The 19,777-nt window shown below is 48.3% G+C and overlaps 1 pseudogene; it reads left to right on the top strand.

The window, feature by feature from the left end:
- The first annotated feature begins 9,119 nt into the window (after positions 1 to 9,119).
- Positions 9,120 to 12,355, top strand: LOC144948271 (cytochrome P450 2D4-like; annotated as a pseudogene).
- The last annotated feature ends 7,422 nt before the right edge of the window (positions 12,356 to 19,777 follow it).

Here is a 19,777-nt window from a genome sequence, read left to right as displayed (position 1 = left end):
AGCTCAATGACAAAATACAAACCTCGACGTCAACTTTTCTCATGTCATCTTCAAACAGGCCCTCATCCTCCTTCACGACAAACTGCACTCCATTGCTGGAAAATACCTCACGTCTATGGGACTACCAACACCCTACAGGGACAACCTGCATGCCCTTGCTCAAGAGATCCTATGTTAAATATGCTATTATGCTTTACAGCTTCTAAAATGTATTTAGGAAATTTTACCAAAGCTGATGGATGCACAAATAGAAGCCTCCACGAAAATCTTGGAAGACATTGAGACTACAAATCGAGCCTTTTTATTCCTTGATGCACCTGCCAGTACTGAGAAGACCTTTGTTTTCTAACTGCACCTCGCTAAGGCTCGCAAATGAGAGAAAATTGCTCTAGCTGTGGCATCATCAGGGATTGCTGTGTAAATCGATGTGTGTGTGTCAGTCGATGTGTGTGTGTTTGAGTCCTAATGTGTGTGCGTTAAGGTCCATGTGTGTGTGTAAGTCGATGTGTGTCTGTGTCTTTTTTTCCCGGGCAACGCCAGATGTCTGTGTGTGTACGTCGATGTGTGTGTGTTAGTCGATGTTTGTGTGTTAGTTGATGTGTGTGCATGTCTCCATGTGACTGTGTAAGTTACTGTGTGTCTATGTGTGTCAGTCGATGTGTGTGTGTACATCGATGTGTATGTGTGTGTGAGTCCATATGTGTGTGTAACTCCATGTGTGTGTATCTAAAGTCCATGTCTGTGTGTGTGCGTCCATTTGTGTATGTGTGTAGGCCAAAATGTGTGTGGGTCCATGTATGTGTGTGTGTGAGTCCATGTGTGTGTGTAAGTTGATGTGTGTGCGTGGGTCCATGTGTGTGTGTAAGTCCATGTGTGTCTCTTAGTCGATGTGTGTGTGAAAGTCCATATGTGTGCTTAGGTTGATGTGTGTGCGAGATTCAACGTATGTGTGTGTGTGAGTCGCTGTATGTGTGTACATCGATTTGCGTGTGTAACTCCATGTGTGTGTATCTAAAGTCGATGTCCGTGTGAGTCCATATGTGTGTGTAAGTCGATGTCTTTGTGTGTGTGGGTCAATGTCTGTGTGTGTGGGGATGACCCTGCTGAGGCTGCGGTGCCTCAAATATTGGAAGAAGTCACCCCCTGTGAGTGGCTGGCTGAGGTGCCATCTGTTGAGGAAGTGCTGAAGGCGATCCGGAGTCTGAGACCAGGAAAGGCACCGGGCAGAGATGATCTCCCAAGCGAAATGCTGAGGGAGGGTGGCGTTTGTGCACAGACTGCCCTATATGACATAATAACAACAGTCTGGACCACTGGACGGGTTCCGCAGGATTGCAAGGATGCCTTGGTGGTCCCCCTCTTTAAGAAGGTGGTCCCCCTCTTTAAGAAGGGGGACTACACAGACTGTAACAACTACAGGGGCATTTCACTCCTCAGTGTGCCGGGAAAGGTCCTGGCAAGGATTATTCAACATTGCCTTGCTAGGCACGCTGAGGAGAGGCTTGCGGAGCCCCAAAGCGGTTACAGGAAAGGGCGGTCCTGCACAAATGCCATATTTTCTGTCCGTCTGCTACAGCAGAAGTGTAGCGACTTCCAACAAGACCTACATCTCTGCTTTATTGACCTCGTCAAGGCTTATGACACCATCAGTAGGCCAGGGCTCTGGGTTGTTCTTCGTGCTTTCGGAGTCCCTGACCCTCTGCTCACGATCATTAAGGACCTTCATGATGGTGAGCGGGCCCGGGTAAAACTACGTGGCCGGGAGTCAGAGACTTTCCCTGTACACCTTGGGGTGCGACAGGGATGTCCTCTAGCTCCCACATTATTTAACATCTATTTTGACCACGTAGTTCGTGAAGCCTTCAATAGCTGTACCGGGGGAATTTCCATTTGGTACAGATACAATGGGAGGCTGATCGATGCCCGGGTGCGATCAAGGGATGGCGCCCTATTGGTTAACCACGTTATGTATGCCAATGATTTGGTAACAGCTGCTCATTAAGAGGAGGAGTTGGAGACGCTGCTGCTGAGACTGGAGCGTGCCACTAAGAGGTGGGGCCTTACCATCAGCCGCACCAAAACGAAGCACCTGCCTGGGTATTTTGTACCATCGGACACTCCACCCCCACAACTCCCAATCGGTGATGGGGCAGTTGTGGAGAGAGTGGAGAGTTTCCCATACCTGGGCAGTGTGCTTATGACCGGCTCCAGTTTAACAGCAGAGGTCTCACTCCAAATCAGTCGAGCGGCAATATATTTTCATCGGTTGCGTAACGCTGTGTAGAAGCTACCTGGTCAGTCGCTCTGCACGAAGCCTCAGGTCTTCTCGGCCACAGTCATTCCCTCTCTTCTCTACGCTTGCGAAACGTGGTCCCCCCTAATGGAGCATCTTCGCCGGTTAGAAACATTTAGGCTGGCCTGCCTACGATCCATCCTGGGTTTAACCAGGTTGGAATGTGTGAGGAGCTCACAAATCCTTGAAAGATCTGGGCAAAGTCCCATCGGTAAGCTCCTCCGGCAGGCAAGGCTGCGTTGGCTGGGTCATGTAGCCAGCATGCCCAACCACCGCATGCCTAAACAGCTTTTGTTCGGCCATATCGAGGGGGCTAAAAGGGCGCGGCACGGGCTAGAGAAGAGATGGAGTGATGTGCTACAGGGGGACGTGGAGCTGAATGGACTTGCCGATGACTGGTACCAGCGGTCAAGATCGGCCTCTGTGGAAGAGGCTCGTGAAGGATGCTACTGGGCAGTTGGAGGCAGTCGCCCTACAACAACAAGGGAGGGCGGAGGAGCGACGCTCACAACAACGAATGGAGCGCCGGGTGGCTAAAGCACAGCAAGTTGGTACAGTAGGGGGCACAGGTGGTGCATCAGCCAGTCATCTTGGTCATCTCAGTCAGTCGACCCGTGGCACCTGGGTCTGCCCCGTGACCTCCTGTCAGCGGGCGTTTGACACTTCATGTGTGTGTCTGTCTTTTTTGCCCAGGCAACGCCGGGTACTTACCGCTAGTAAAATATAAAATAAGAGCATTGACTTAAAACTAGAACTCGCACTTGCAAACTGAACTGTGGAACTGTTTTGATCAGTGGAGCGATCCTCAAGATGTAACGAGTCAGCCTCGCGCTGGGAGTGTGTGCGTGCACACTCGCACATTGTGCGTGTGTGTGAAAGTGAGTGTATGGGGAGCGGTAGTGTAGCGGTTAGCAGTCTGCGCTACAAAAGCGTCGATCCTTGTTTGCTTCTTGCTCATGGCCAACACCACTGAAGATTATTTTAACGGGTCCTGAGACTACCTATGTCGACTCAGCCCTAAATGAACACCCGGTGCGGTGTGTAAACATCGCCACTGGAGAGACAAAGGCAGCCGGGCGTGGCGCTGGACAATCACCCCCTCGTGTGCTATGCCAGCCTTCATTGGCGCTGCCCGCTAACAGCACTTGCCCCAGTAGCCTGGAAAGGCCATACAGGGGATCGTTGTCATTGGGGTGTGTATCTGTATTTGTGTGTGCAATTGTAGTGTTGTAATAACAGATGAATACACTTCTTAAGGCACACACTGGTTTATTGTCTTTCTTCCGACACAGTCCCTATACACACACAGAGGGATATATGGTTCCCTCACCCGTAGCCTGAGGAGGTACAGCCTCCGTACCTAGCGGGACCTTCACACGGCTCTGACTGCTAGCCTAGGGAGGTACAGCCTCCGAACTGGCGGGATCTATTCCCAGTCTATCCGCTACCCTAGCATCCTCCGGCTGGGACCTAGGGGAGGCTAGCTTGACCCACCGCTGGCTCGGTAGGTCCCTTGACCACTGGTCGCGCAGAGCCTTAGCTCTTACAAGAGCTGGAAGGCTGGGGAGCCAGGGTCCTGCCTGCCAGGACGTATTCTCCCCTTGACCACTGGAACACTGAGCCTTAGCTCTTACAAGAGCTGGAAGGCTTGGTCCAGGGTCCTAGCTTCTTCAGCCGGGCTTCTGTCTTCGTGTGAGAACTGGCGGGCGCTCCCCACACTCGCCCTTTTATACCCGTTTGTAACGGTCCTTATCCAATCCCACGATCCCTCGTGGGACCCTCTGATTGGTTCTTTACAATCCGCGTTTTCAATTCCCTTTTACTTCATCTGACCCCTGGCCGTTGGTCTCGCGGGAATCCGTGTTTACGATCCGCTCTCACCTCTCACTGACCCCGGCCGTTGGTCCCAGAGCGGTAACACTGCATTGCCCCTCTAATACATAGTGGCCCCGCAGGTTACCGAATAGAGTGTCTAACACCTCTACACAATTATAGCGACTCAAGGTATCAGGACTCAAGGTAAATGAAAATAAAACAGTTTTTTTATATTTATGTTACTTTATTTTGTGTTTTATTTACAATACAGTTTTTTTCATAGTATCACGTGTAGCGTAAGTGCGCTGACTGGTGGCTGTACGGACTAATCGCGGGTGGTATAACAGCACAGCTTAAGTACGTGGGAGTGACCACAAGAGGGAGAAGAACTGGACCAAGGGTCAAAGAAGGGGTCTATTGGGAAGCTCCCAGAAGCCGCGAGAGACTTCGCGAAGAGGGGCGTGGCCAGGGGCGGAGTATGGCCGCGCTCAGGGGATATAAGGGAGAGTGGAATGGGGTTCCAGGCATGTGAGGAATTCGGGGTCCTCCTCGTCATCTTCATCATCGTCGTTGCTGCTGTCTCCTCATTGTCATCGTCGTCGCTGCTGTCTCCTCGTTGCCATTGTCGGCGCTGTGTAGCTGTCTCACTATTTAGTGAACATCGTTATAAGTCACTATATAGTCTACCAGCTGTATAGTCAGATATTGCCATGTTGCTGTATAGTCAGCCAGCTATATAGCCAGTCAGAGATACATTTTAGTGACCGTGCCATTAAAAGTCGTAACTGTATGTCAACAAGAAATAAATGAGAAGCCCTCCTCCAGTCCGTGTCTGAAGTCGATACGTTACATTTTGTAACACCTATTTTGTCTGTTTCTATTTGTTCGTGCAATTTTAGTGACTCATTCTCCCACTTCCTACAAGCAAGCCAGCATCAGGCCTCAAAGTAAGTGAAAATAAAAGCGTTTAAAATATTTATGTTCCTTTAGTTTGTGTTTTATTTATGACTAGCTTTTTTTACCCGGCTTCGCCCGGGACTTGGATTTTTGTTATGGATTAATTTAATATTCCCTTATATTTCACTGAAAAACCCTGAAAAAATGTATGCTTGCAAGAAAGAAAAAATCCAAAACAAATCAATTTTACTAAATCGGATGTTTTTCATTCAAGTAAATTCAACCTTCACCCACTTATATGTAATGTGAGGATATACCCGGGTTGCTGATGGATCACACCTCGTTACGATGATTGGCTCTGCCGGTCCTGGCCCATAGCCAATGGGGAGAAGCCTAGGGGCGTGGCCCTGACGTAATGGGAAGGTGACATCTGTAAGTAGAGGATTGGTTCTGCTGGCTTTAGCCACAGCCAATGGGGGGACGAGTCAGGGGCGTGGTCCTGGGAGCGTACGATGGAGTCTAGAAGATTCCATAGAGGTTAACCAGGATTGGTGGAAAGGTACCACGTGACCCAGGTATTTAAAAGGGTGGAGACGAACAACACGTGGTCAGATCTGGAACGAACGGAGGGTGAGGCCACGCTGGAGCGGGGTCCAGGCTGCCACGTGGCCGCGCGTGTCTCTCTCTCTCTCTCCCTCTCACGCTGTCTGTCAGCAGCCTGAAGGAGTAAGATGGGAGTGTTGTGAACGAAAGACAAATAAAGACCGGATTCCAGAAGTCGCTTGCACGACCTTTATTACATATACATAAGGTCGATTTTGGCAACTCGGGAAGGCAATGACGTGGCGAGCTGAAAATAGTCGCGTTCACTTAGTAATTCCAGACAGCATAAGCTGTGCAAATTTCATGACGTCAGAGATCAGCGTTCGAAAGTTTTTGCTGCTTCACACAAACAGATGTATTTTCTGTTTTATATTTAAGATAACAGTTGTACCCGTTCTTCGCACGGATATGTATTGAAACTCTGAGAAGCCAATGGCTTCATCGGCCAGGAGCGAAGCGCCACCTAAAATCTCCCGGCACGCTGTTAACAGCTCTAGAACTACGGCGTGCGAAGAGCCATATGGTAGGGGTAAGCATTGCAAACCGCTTAACTCAGGTGTGTTGCGGGTTGATGCCACACACCTCACGGTCATTCCCTCCCCCCCCCCCCCCCCAATACAAAAGTCTATTTTTATACGTTTTACATTGTGTACAGTATGGAAAATACCCACATGCCAAATTTCAAGTTTGTAGCATGTTGGGAAGTATGCTAAACATTTCGAACAGACACACACATATCCACAAATTTCCCTTTCATATATATAGATACAGTTTTTTTCACAGTATTACATGTGTAGTGCGTTAAATTCAGGCGCACACTGGAACCTTGGAGGCAACACTATTTATTAGCTAACACAACTGGTAACACTTAACATTAACAGGATAATGACATAGGGCGGTAGCCACCGTTCCTAACTTAGCTAACACATGGGGATACTACATTAATGGACCAGGACAGCTCAACACGCTGTCTGGTCCACTAGCGGAGACCGGAGACCGAGGATCGTGGATGGCGGCCTCATTCCCAGAGTTGACCCAGCAGAACAGCCCAGCTCTACGTCTACACCCCGCTTATAACCACTCCGGCGTGGCCGGCTTCTCCCCAGGCTACGCCCCCCTTCCCAATCCTTCGGGAAGGCCCAAACCCCCAACCACATGACCCTCTGAGGCCCCTGGCCCCCCTTTATCCAGTCACGTGTCCTGTTGGGTTTACACAGAGTGTTACGGCCTGACACAACCTCCGTGACACCCGCCTACAGCCCCCATAACGAGCCAACACAGTAGTGTCGTTCTACTACACTACACATGTGTAGTGGCATAGCACTGGCTGCTGGTAGAAAAGGGGATCCATGGCGTATGGCAGTCCTGACGTCAGCAGGCCAGGATATATACGAGAGAGGGATGTAGGGGAAAGGTCACAGAAGGGGCACACCAAGAACCCGATAGTAGGTTCCATACAGGGGGCGTGGCCGGGTGGCGGAGCGAGGCCACGCTGACAGTATAACAGGGGCCCCTGGAGGGGATCTCGGGGTTGTTGTTGAAGTGGGTTCCCTGTTATGCTGCTGAAGTCCTTCGTCACCGTTCTTCTCATCGTCTTCACCATTCTTCTCGTCGTCGTCTCCGTCTTCACCATCTTGGGGCACGGCTAGTCAGGCAACTGTCCTGACTGAATAGCGTAGCCGACAATGGACGGACTAATTATTAAGAGTGTAGTGACTGTACTTGTCACTTGCGAAGTCACGGCCGGTAATGTTGTCATTGTGGGCAGCCCGGGTTGCGGGCTGCAGTACTAGCACTCGCGGTGGTTGGGTGAGCGCTGCTTAGTGCGGAGGCACCGCGACCAGTGAGAGAGCACGCGTCAGCCAGTCAGGGTTACTCTGGGGCATGATACTCTGGCTGATCTGTTGTCACACGACCGGACGATACTGGAGGGGGGCCACCGGTGGACGGGGGCCCAGGGGCGGTCACATGGTCCCGAAGAGCTCTCGGGAACATTCGAGAAGGAGCTTGAGAAGCCTGGAAGGTGGGCGGGCTAGGGGCAGAACCAGCCTAGCCCGGGAGTATATAGTTGGAGCTCCGTGAGAAGCTCGGGGTTCTTCAAGTGTTGGTGCTGGAAGATCCACGTCAGGGAGAAGCCTCTAGCCACGCGGCCCGGGACCCAGCTTGTGGTCCAAACCGGGATAGCGAACCATGTCTAGTTAAGCCGTAGGGTGGTTAGATGGGTATTCGAGACCCGAGTGTAGATTGTGTTGTGTTACGTGTTAATGCGAAATAAATAGTGTTGCTCCCAAGATAACGTCTGCGACTCAGTTGGACTCACTACAAGAGTGTTAACCCCGATGATGCTTGTTAATAAATAAGTGCCTCCAAGTCTTATCATCCCTGTGTTAGTCACGACACATGTGTAGGGTACTGTACAGGGCAAGGTTCGAGTATGGTGAGTGAAGATGGCTGAAAACAACTGGAAGGGCGAGTGGAGATGCATAAAGACAGGTGGCCGGAAGGTACTGTCACAATGTTACAAACTGTGGGCAGACCAAGGCTAGAAAGGGACAGGGGCCGAGCAAGTATAAGAGGAGCGAGACCCACGCTCGGGGCGCTTGCTTGGAGATGACGGGAGGTGGACGACATCGGGACCGACTACTCAAGATCTAAATTGTGGAAACCATCGGAGCCAACTGTTCGAGATCTACAAGATAGAAAACATTGAGCAAGACTGTTCGAGTTCATCTAATGGAAAATACTGGGGCTACAGATAATCATAACCGTTGCGAGTTGAGATAGCCGTACTCTCACCTCTGTAAATACGTTAATGTAAAATAAAGATTATCCTCTTGAAAATTTAACCTGCTAAGGAGCTTCTTTACACATGCAAATGTACAATATTTCTTCTTAATTGTGAGTTAACAATGCTTCCCTTTTTGTTGAACCGGAAGACATTTCATAACACTGACCCTATGGCCAGTGCATTGTTGTGTTATGAACCATTCTACTTACGAACGGGTATCAGGAACTAATTAGGTTCATAAGGCGAGCACTGCTATGCACTACAACAGTGCATCTGCGCATCGCTGGCTGCGCTGTACTCTCTGCAACTCATGAGGTACAGTAGCAAAGGTCTAATAACGTGGAGCATACCCAAAAAATATACTGTATTATCACAAACAGAAAGGGAGAAAAAAAGGAAAGAACATATACATACCCGTAACGTTAACGGAGGATCTACAGAACACAAACGATTGTAAGAGTGGACCTCCACTCTTCCCACTGAACCTATCACCACCAAGATTCACGTGGCTGCAGCGACGACCCGCTGAGCTACCGGTGGAGGAGCACATCCCGACATTCTTTAGGGGATTTCACGACTTCATTTTCCCTGACAGTCGTCGAATTAGCTATTACATTTGGGGTGGCGATGGAGGTGGTGAGTGGCGGTGAGTCCCTAGATCAATGAGGTGGGTTAGCTAGCCGGGTGTCTGGGGTTTCGCGACATGTCTAATGTTGTTGAGCCATGGCCGCCGATGGGCAAGTGGACGTTTTCGACGCTCCCGGTAGTGGGTCGTTTCTGCATCCCCATGAGATGTTACTAAGCCAACCGCAGCGATGGCAGGTGATAGATGGGCCCTGCTGTGGAGTCGCGGTCTCCCCCCTTGGCTCCCATTCCCGCTGTCATTGCGGTATCGCCCTGCTGGGCCTGGTCCACCCGCGAACCGCTGCCACCACCTCCTCTCGTGGACCCCTGCCACCTTCAATGGCAACTGCAGCGATTCTGACCCCACTGACGGCACTCCTCACCCAGCAGTCCTGGCAGGAGGTGCAGCCGATAGGGTCGGGGCTCTCCTCCACCTGAGCCACTACCCAGGTCCATCAGCTCATCTCCTCTTGAGCCAGGAGACACCGAGCCACCCACAAGGAGATCTATGCCTCCTCTCCACTATAGGGAGCACCACTGTGGTGCCTCGTCCAAGCGAGGATATGCTGCTTAGCTAAGCTGCATCAGGGCACTGCGGTAGAGGGGCGACTCGGCTTCCTCCTGCCTGCGCTATTGAAATGTCTTCCTTTGCATTTAATGGCGGGTTGAAGGCCTCCGCCATCTCGCGACAGGCTGTTTGGAGTGTGGTCCTCCACTCTGTTGGTATCGCCTTGAAAATGGTGAGGGCCTCATCATTTAAGGCCGTCAGCAAGGCCTTCAGCGCTTCGGTCTCAGACCAGTCCAGGGCTTGATACGTGGCCTCAAATTGGCGGATGAAAGCGCCCCAATTGCTGCCCACCACAAACTCCTTCACCGGCCCCAGCCAGCAAGGTCGGTTGGCCACTCTCTCTCTCGCCACCGGGCCCGTCCCTGGTGATGGTGTTTTGGTTGTCACTTCAGACGCTCCCTGCTCCCCAGTCTCCGCAGCTGTCGGCCTGATGGCTCCGCCCGCCGGCTCTCCCGTCATCATGACCGTCACTCCTGGTATCTCCTGTCTCCCAGTGAACTGCATTATTAGCTGGGAGACTTCGTCAGTGAGGCGGTCGATCCGCCTCTCCAGCCGCTTTTAGTCACCAGTCACCAGCGGCATCTGAGCAGGCAAGCTCTTTGACTGCTGTAGTTGCTGTAGCTCCTGCTCAACCAATGCCATCATTGCCTCTCCCGTAACCTTGAGGTTAGTCTTCGTGGCCTCCTTGCCCGGGAAGTTCTGTAGAGTGGTCTCCTTATTAGTAGAATTCTTGTGGCTTGGGCACAACATTCTAACACCACTTTTGACACCAGTTTAAATGACACCGACGACTGTGTACTGGGAGCCTCTTTATTATAGGCCCGGGCTTTGTTCTTGCTCTTGAAGCTCGTCCCTTCCCTCAAACATCCCCTTTTATTGAGACCCTTTTCTCAAACTTTCCCTCAATGTTTGCAGCTTTTCCTGTTTAAATCCTTCCTCCAATCTCTTCAAACCCTGCCTCCCGACCAATCTTCGTGGAGGCCTCTTTCTGCCAATAGGAGGCCTTGGCTTACTTTTTGAATTACAGTTTAGCTGCACATTGGCTTGGGGTGAGTGTCTCTTAATTTCGGTCATTACACGTACTGTATTACCCTGTGTAAGTGTTAGAAAAGTTATAACATTGTTAGAAAAGTTATGACTATTGAATAAATAAAAAACTTTTCACAATATGCTTCAAAGCAGTACTTTATTTAAACATATCAGCTCATTTAAAGTTAAATTTATCTATCTGAATGTCGTTCTCAAACACTTTTTGATAACGCTGGTGGAATTAGGCAGATAAAACGTTACCATATTCAGGTGATTCTGCTTAGTGTAGTATCTGCACAAAACAGTATATGCGTGTGTGTCTGTGTGTGCAGACAACTTTTCGTGCACGCTACTGATTGAGCTGTGTGTTCACTCTGCTGCCTGCCCTGCAACACAGATGGGGCAGCTGGCTGATAATGTCGCAATTTCCACAGAATGGAGATCCTTGATAGCGAGGCAAGTGCTAATCAGCCTGGCCGTAATCTGTATGGTTTTCTAACTGTATGGGCTGCCCTGCAAGTGGTGGGGGCAACAATCTGCCCAGTGGGCTTCCCTCCTGGTCCTAAGCCATTATCGCTGCTGAGGAACATCACTGCCTTTATTTCCAAGATAGCCCACATTGCCGTGCAAGAATTGGCCCAAACATATGGAGAAGCGTATACCATAATGTTGGGGAGTACGCCTGTTGTATTGGTGAGTGGCTAAGAGGCAGTCTAAGAGGTCCTGGTGAATCGAGGTCCTGAGTATGCTGACCGACCAATCACTCTCTTTTTTACTAAACTCAGTGACAACATTGCTATTACATTAGCACCTTATGGAGACGCATGGAAGCAGCAGCGCAGATTTGCTTTGTCAACATTCGCAATTTTGGCTTCAGAAAGGCAATAGTCGACAAAATATTGATAGAAGCGAGGTACCTAATAGAGACTTTCAAACACGAAACCTCAGCGTTTGACCCTAAATGTAATATAAACAGTGCAGTGGGAAACATAATTTCTCCCTCCTGAATGGGATCCGATATGATTATAACAATGAGCAGTTTCAAAAGCTTACACACCTCCTTGAGCATCTCGTGCAGTTACAAGCAGAGCCGCTGGTAATACTGTGTAATGTATTCCATTTCTGCTAAAGTTGCCTGGGCCATGGCAGAAAATATTCCATATTCAAGAAAAGACTAATCAGTTGATCCAAGATTTAGTATCTGAGCACCGTGCCACAAGAGATCAACACAACTCTCGAGACCTGCTTGACTCCTATCTGGCTCAGATATATCTGGAGGACAATTCCCACAGCAGCTTTTCAGGGAAGAATCTCATCCATGTAGTATCAGACATTTTCGTCAACCACTTTACGCTGGGGCCTCCTCTTCATGGTGATGCACCCTGACATTCAAGCTCGATGTCATGAGGAGATTGACAGAGTTCTGGGATCGGATCGACTGCCACGTATGGAGGACAAACGCAGCTTGAATTATGTGGACGCCGTTATTCATGAGATACAACGCTTTGGTAACATTTTACCACTTGCGGTTATACACGCGACAGGTAAAGATGTGTAGTTCCGACGGTATTTTTTTCCCAAGGGCATCCATGTCATAATAAACCTGATGTCTGTTCTATATGCAAACGACTGGGAAAATTCACACGAGTTCAATCCCCATCACTTCCTTGACAAGGAAGGCGAGTTCATCAAGCCGGATGCTTTTCCGTTCCTTCACATCTCTCTTGCAGCATTTTGAGTTTTACTGGCCCAACTCTGTCTTTCCTCCCACCTTAGATTCCACATTCACTATCAATCTATCTCCATACCCATATAAATTAGGGTTGCGCATGCGCAACTCACCATAGTGTAAAACAAAACTAAGTCCTTTTACAGTCTTTGCATGTGTAGTGTCTTGTAGAATCACTCAAGACGGACACGTGGTAACAGGTCACCTGCTTACACTTTATTAACCTATTTTTGTACCAGTTGTAGGCACTCCTATCTCTGTCTATATGGTCACTTCTGTTAACCAAATTCCCCTATCTACGTTACACCTCGCTAACCTGCATACGGCAGCTCTCGCTCTCAGCAGCTCCGCACTCAAGGCTCCGCACACAACAGCCCTCACACAGAGGCTTGCACACACCGACGCTCACACAGAGGCTTGCACACATCGGCGCTCACACAGAGACTTGCACACAGCTTCTCACACAGCACCCACTCACTCGTCCATCCTGGGCGGGGGGATCAACCATCACCTGCCCGGTGACTCGTGAGGGTTGAGGTCCGTTCCCGGCTTGAGCGGCCAGATGTCTTCTCCTTTGGTCCCCAGCAATACGAACTCTCCTCCGCTCTCACGCCCGTCCTTATATCCCCTTCCCAATTAACCGGCTCCTCCCTTGTGTCTCTTTAGGGCCAGACAGGCTGGCGCCTGTCAGGCCATTAATCACCCCTTATTGCACATCTCCCTGGCAACACCTCCAGGGTCAGCGTGCAACTCCGGGCTGACCTGGTTTGCACCAGCTTTCCTTCTAAATTAGGTGGCGGTTTGCTCATGCAACCTAATGTTGCACACGCGAACCTGTTTGTCCTCGGTTGCCCTTGGCTTACAGTGTGCGCCACGTATTTAACCACACTACACATGTAATGTTGTGAAAAATGCAACACCTTCTTATGACTTGGATCTGTACAGATCTTGTTGCAAATCTCCGAAATTGCCACGAGGCCAAGTTCCAAAGCTGAAAATGCAATGCCCAGTTTGCAGGAACATCCAATCCAAAGTTCAATTCATTGTGATTAATAATGATATTCAATCAAATATAAAGCAGTATAATATTTTTTTTTACATTAAAACGTCTACTACATAAAGTATACATACACTGTTTTACAGATGTTCATAGAGTAGTTCCTCGGTTAACAATGACATTGGTTAACGTTTTTTTTGTTAACGTTTCGCCTCCCATAGGTTTCGACTAACGTAAACATTTTCCTTAACAGTTTATTTACGTGATGCACGCGGGTGCCAATTCCAGCCAATCTGAGCGCTCGTACATGGGCTGAGCATGCCTTAGTCAATTAACGATGCCCATTTATAAGCGTTTAGACCTCGACTGGCTTTATTTACATTGTTTTCTGTTATGGCGGTGTAAACAGCTTCCTTGCACACCCAGTGATTTTTACTTGTTTTTACAACTTATAAGTGAATTAATAGTGATTGCAATGACCCCTAAAGTTAATTCGCAAAACGAAAAGTGAAGGAAAGTAATCCTTTAAAAAAGCAAGAAATTATTAACATCAACTTCCAATCGTCTTGGAACGAATTGATGCGTTTAACATGTAATTTCCATATTCAATTAACAGTTAATTCGGTTAACAGCCTTTATGGAACGGATAAGAAACATTAACCTTGTGACTACTGTCTTATAATTAAAGTTTGATTTAATCCCATAAGTTAGTTAAAATTTATTTTTCATTGTCTTCTACTCTGACATTAAATATAAATGATCATTTTACAACATAGTAGTGAACAATCTGAGTATTTTTTTCATTTATTACCCAACAAACCATTACATGGTAATATTGCGCATGTGTAATGTGCGAGTGTTTTAATCTGGGTTGCACTCACAGGACATTGAGATGTACAGGCTTGCCAAGAGGTCCCTGGTGCAAACTGCCTCGTGGAGGATTAAGTCCCAAAATCATTAATACTAATATTGTTTGAGCTTTAAAGGGGAGGACCACAGGTGTAGAGGTGAGGAACCACTGGTGTAGCCACCGTAGAATTTGTAATAAAAGGACTCTTGCACCGTGTCTGTCTCCGTTGCCCTTTACTCGGTTCGTACAACCTTGCCCACATGGCGTCCTCGCTCAGTGTCTCCTCTGCCTCCCGCTTGGCAGCCACACCGCTGCCCGTTGCTCCTGCAGCCCCGTCGCTGCTCCACCATGCAGTCCCACTGCCACTCGTTATGCAGCCTCACTGCTGCCCGATATGCAGCTCCACTGCTGCCCGATATGCAGCCCCGCTGCTGCCCGATATGCAGCCCCGCTGCTGCCCGATATGCAGCCCCGCTGCTGGTCCTCTGTTGCCTCTGTGCCCGGACACCGCTGGCCGACGGTGCCGAGTCTCCAGCTCGTGGCGGTCGCGCCACTTTCCTCCGCCTGCCCTGCGTGGCCTTCCCCTGTCTTTACTTTGACTCTCTCCTCGAACCCTTCCGGTTCCTGTCCTTAAATCCTCTCCCCCACGTGACCCTAACTCCTCCCACTTGTCACGTCACATCCAGCGAGCCCATTTACGCTCGCATTACAAATTGAATGCAGTGCAGTTTCAGAAATGTCTTTGTTCTAATTAAGATAAATCACGGGACAAAGGTGGTCTAGCGAGGCAACATCATTTATTCTAGCTTATGTGACTAAAGCATTGTGTAATGGTTAGCGCACTGGACTTAAAATCCAGACGACAATGGTTTAATTCGTCGATCTCCCTGCGCAGCAGTGGCAGCAATGTGGCAGGTTGATTAAATCCCCCGCCTCTGTCAACTCAGCATTATACATGTGTAATGTAGCACCCTGAGACGTCCAACAGTTGTATTTATTCAGTATCACTGGCGGACATAACAGATGAGACGTAGCTGCTACATGACGTTCTATATAGCTGGTGAACTACATAGCAAGACGTCGGAGTAGTCGTCCGCGCCGGTGTTGATGCAGAGGATGACGATGACAACGATGTCGATGACGATCCCCGCGACGACGATCCGGACCCCGACTTCCCAAACAGCCCCGAACCCCTCTCCGCCTTTTCCGTATATCCCTATCCGCGTGCCCCCCCCCCTCGGCCACGCCCCTCCTCTCGACCGCTCCCAGCCTTGTTCGGTTGCTATGCACAAGTCACCTCGTGTGACCCTTCTCCCGTCACCACGACCATCCCCCAAGCCCACTGGGCCACGCAATGTCCTTACACATGGTTACACAAATGTTAAGTCCATCGACTGGTTACTTGGCGTTGGGTAAACTGTGGGTTTGGCCATTTCTTCTAACACATCTGGTCTGCATGCAATTTTTTCTTTCACAAATGAATTGACTATCATACTATCCTGTGTAGGTGCCGAATGCAGCTATGATTTGAAATAAAATATATGGCTTCCCTAAAGGTGCGTTGTGTGCGCTTTGTCAAAATGTAACGGTGTGTACATTAAGGCAGAAATAATTAATGTAAGTCACGATTGATAATTAAAACTGTTTTATTTAACCAGGTAAGGTCCACTGAGATATAGCTATTTTTCAGAAGCAACCTGGCCACAAATTATAGTTCAACGAAGCGGCTTATCATGAAGATATTTATAGCAACCATAACATACCCTACACGCATGTTTCTATATGTGGAGGGAAAAACCTGCGGATCCGGAAAAAATCCACGTGACCACGGGGAGAACATGGAAACTCCGAATATAAAGGGTCGGGATGGAACCCACGATCTCCTGTATACCAGGCGAGGTAGTTAACATCTCATCACCCTGGCAAAACGGCGTTATAAGAGGTATAGTATCCGTGTACAATATTACACACTCATAATCAACGTTTTTGGGTTTAGATCGCGTTATTTATAAATGTGTCGTAACCCTCCACCACCCGACACGGCCAATCAGTAAAAAAGTGTCACGTTGACAAAGGACAATTAGTTCACTGCTTTAGCCCACCGGTGTGTTGAAGCGTGAAACCACAAAATTTACAATTTGAGACGTTTCGCTGGTAATTGCATCCAGCATCATCGGACAATTGCCCGATCGGACAATTGCCCGATGATGCTGGATGCAATTACCAACTGATTACTAATGTAGCATAATCACAATAAAACACATTCCAAATGATTACTAATCTACAACTCGCATCGTAACAATAGCCTGATTACTAACTAGTATATAATTACAATCACTCCCCCCTTGAATCTTTGCACCTGATGAGTTAATGAGTTAATGATGACGTCACCCTGCTGCTGCTCTATATAAGAACGGGAGAAACAGCAGAGCCTCACCATTCTGGCGAATTGCCCGATGATGCTGGATGCAATTACCAGCGAAACGTCGTACTCAAATTGTAAATGTTGTGGCTTCAACACACCGGTGGGCTAAAGCAGTGAACTATTTGTCTTTTGTCAACGTGACACATTTTTACTGATTGGCCGTGTCGGGTGGTGGAGGGTTACGACACATTTATAAATAACGCGATCTAAACCCAAAAACGTTGATTATGAATAACATTGGTCGCGAAAGCCTACGTGTTAAACTAATTGTCCTTTGTCAACGTGACACTTTTTTACTGATTGGCCGTGTCGGGTGGTGGAGGGTTACGACACATTTATAAATAACGCGATCTAAACCCAAAAACGTTGATTATGAATAATATTGGTCGCGAAAGCCTACGTGTTAAATATTACACACTACAGGAAGAAACATCGTGCAGCTGAACCTCACTGCTGGTTTGGAGCATGTGCCCTGGGACTCGTGATGGACTGCTTGGGAGATGTAATTATTCTCAGATGCCAGTTTTTATACTGGTAGGAACGAAGTGGACCAGACCACCAATAGATTAATGTGTCCGTCCGTCCGTCCGTGTATCAACATCGCCCCCTACTGCAAACACTTGGCATGACCCTACAAAAACCTTTAGACTCAGTGACGCTATCCTGGCTAAACAAGTGTAACATTCCCTTATAATTCCCTCAGATAGCTTTTAATTAAAACATTTAAATTAATGAGGCTTTCCTGGCTAAACACGTGTAACATTCCCTTATAATTCCCTAAGATAGCTTTTAATTAAAACTTTGAAATTAAATAAAAAAAACTCACAGCGCCCTAATAATTCCCTGAGATAGCTTATAATTAAAACTTTGAAATTAAATAAAAAAACTCACAGCGCCCTAAAGCCTACAGCTAGGCCTAAAGCCTAGAACTAGGCCTGAAACTCTCCCTTCGTATCGTACCCCCGCGTGTGTGAAAGGGAGTTGTGTTTAACAATGTTACATTCCCTCATGTTTTTAAATAGAAATATTTAAATTTAAAGCTTTTGCATAAATCATTAAAACATTTAAATTCTAAATTAACTCACAGCGCCCTAAAGCCTACAGCTAGGCCTAAAGCCTAGAACTAGGCCTCAATCTCTCCCTTCGTATCGTCCGATTCGGTGTAGCAACATCGCCCCCTACTGCAAACACTTGGCAGGACCCTACAAAAACCTTTTGACTCAGTGGGGCTTTCCTGGCTTACCAAGTGTAATAATACATTATGTTTATATTCTTTGGTTATTCGTTCCTACCAGCCCACCCCGCAGGGTCCTGTTTTTATTTTCACCAGTTATTGAGTTTCGCTGTATATAGACTACCCCTTATCTTTCAATACCGGTAACATTGTAAACAACGGTGACAAGCCATTTGATTAATAACAAATTCACAACCATGTGTTGTATTTTTGTATGTTATCTCCTTTGTGGTGCAATGGTTAACACACTTGGCTTGCAATCCAGCGCTAGTGGTTCGTTTCTATCTCCCAGCGAGACACTAGTAACAGTGAGGTAAGTTTCTTCAACTAACCTCCTTGTATCCACCCATCCATATATATGGGTACAACACAATTTGTTGATTATTGTGGTAGGATAAAATGTGATTACACCCACCGTTTACAATCTGTGTGATCAGCATGGAAGAGTTGATCAGATACACTTTAGAGCTCTCTCTAGTTGGGGGCATTCTGTAAGCAATTCCAGGGCTGCATATTTATTTGTTTACCTTGACTGAGAAACACACCACGTGGAAACGTAATGAGGCCTGTTGTAGGTGCTGTAAGGTGACTCCCGTGCAGTTTGTACATTCACACATAGAGGGACAAATGAAAATATCGCGTAATGACAAAACACGGGGGTTGATTGTTCAACATGGACTGTACCATGCTGCTTCGGGAAGTGGCTTGTTCCACATTCCCATGTCAATTCGCAGCTCTGGGCGTGGAGTTTGCAGAAGCTGCTGGATCTCGCAGAGGTAAGAAGCGTTCGTGAAATGCGGAGGTTTTAAGCTGCACGAGCCATGCTGATCTCTCTATGTAGATGTGGGGACATTGTAATGTGATACTGGTAGGAACCTCCTGGTTACACCAGCCCACAGGGGATTATTGTGTCCGTCCGTCCGTCGTGCAGGGAGGGGCTGGGTGGGGAGGAAGGGGCTGGGTGGGGAGGGTGGGGCTGGGTGGGGAGGGGTGGGGGGTGGGAGGGGTGGGGCTGGGTGGGGAGGGGCTGGTCACCCCGTGGTGCCCTTATAAAACTCAACGTTTTACCTACTCACGCCGGCTTGTGCCCGCCCTCACAGTCGGGCATATTTGCGGAATACACCACGCCGCCGTTGACCCTGGCCATTGACCGAGCAACCCAACGTTCGTACCAGCTCCCTCCGCAGGAATGTGTTAAAGCAAGGTTGTGCAAGAATTAGTAGGTCGGGGTTCATTCAGAGCCCTGACTTCTTATGGGGGAGGGGAGGGGGGTGATGGAATGCTGGATCTGTTTCTGTTTCCCTCTCAGTAGCCCCTGTGTCTCACTGCATCTTACTTGTCTTTACTCGTTTATCCTTGTCACCGTGTACCTAGGAATGAGTCTGTGTCTTCATGTTTCTGTGTGTCTGTTTCAGTGTTATGTGATGTATGGATCAAATCATCAAGTCACCTGGAATGCACCCTGTCAGTGCTTCGAAGCTAAGATGTGTTGAGCCTGGATAGTGCTAGAATGTACGACCACCATGAATAAAATAGGCGTTACAGGCTACTGTGGGTCTACGTTGTGGGCAGCAGACATTGCAGTTCTGGACAATTTACAATTTCTATGCTCCCCGCTTTCACCAATCGGCACTGGCCAGCATGATAATGTATGGTCAAGAAAATTCCACACCCCCACACGGTATGGTGAGGTCCTCATAATTCCACTGACAAAATTACTATACTATACTGGCGTGTCTTGCTTTACGAGCGTTCTTTATACGATAATTCGCTAAAACGAGCAATTTAAATTTAGACCCATTCGCAAAAACGAGCAAGTGTTTACTTCGAAAAATACTGTGTGCGTCCCGTGGCGGTCGGGGGCGCACGGTGGCCCGCGTCTGCTTGTTTACCAGCCCTCCTGTGCAGTGCCCGCTTGTTTCGTC

Source organism: Lampetra fluviatilis, chromosome 3 (assembly GCF_964198595.1).
Source record: "Lampetra fluviatilis chromosome 3, kcLamFluv1.1, whole genome shotgun sequence".
Lineage (NCBI taxonomy): Eukaryota > Metazoa > Chordata > Hyperoartia > Petromyzontiformes > Petromyzontidae > Lampetra > Lampetra fluviatilis.
Note: the sequence above shows the minus strand (reverse complement) of the source record. Positions and strands in the feature narration are given on the sequence as shown.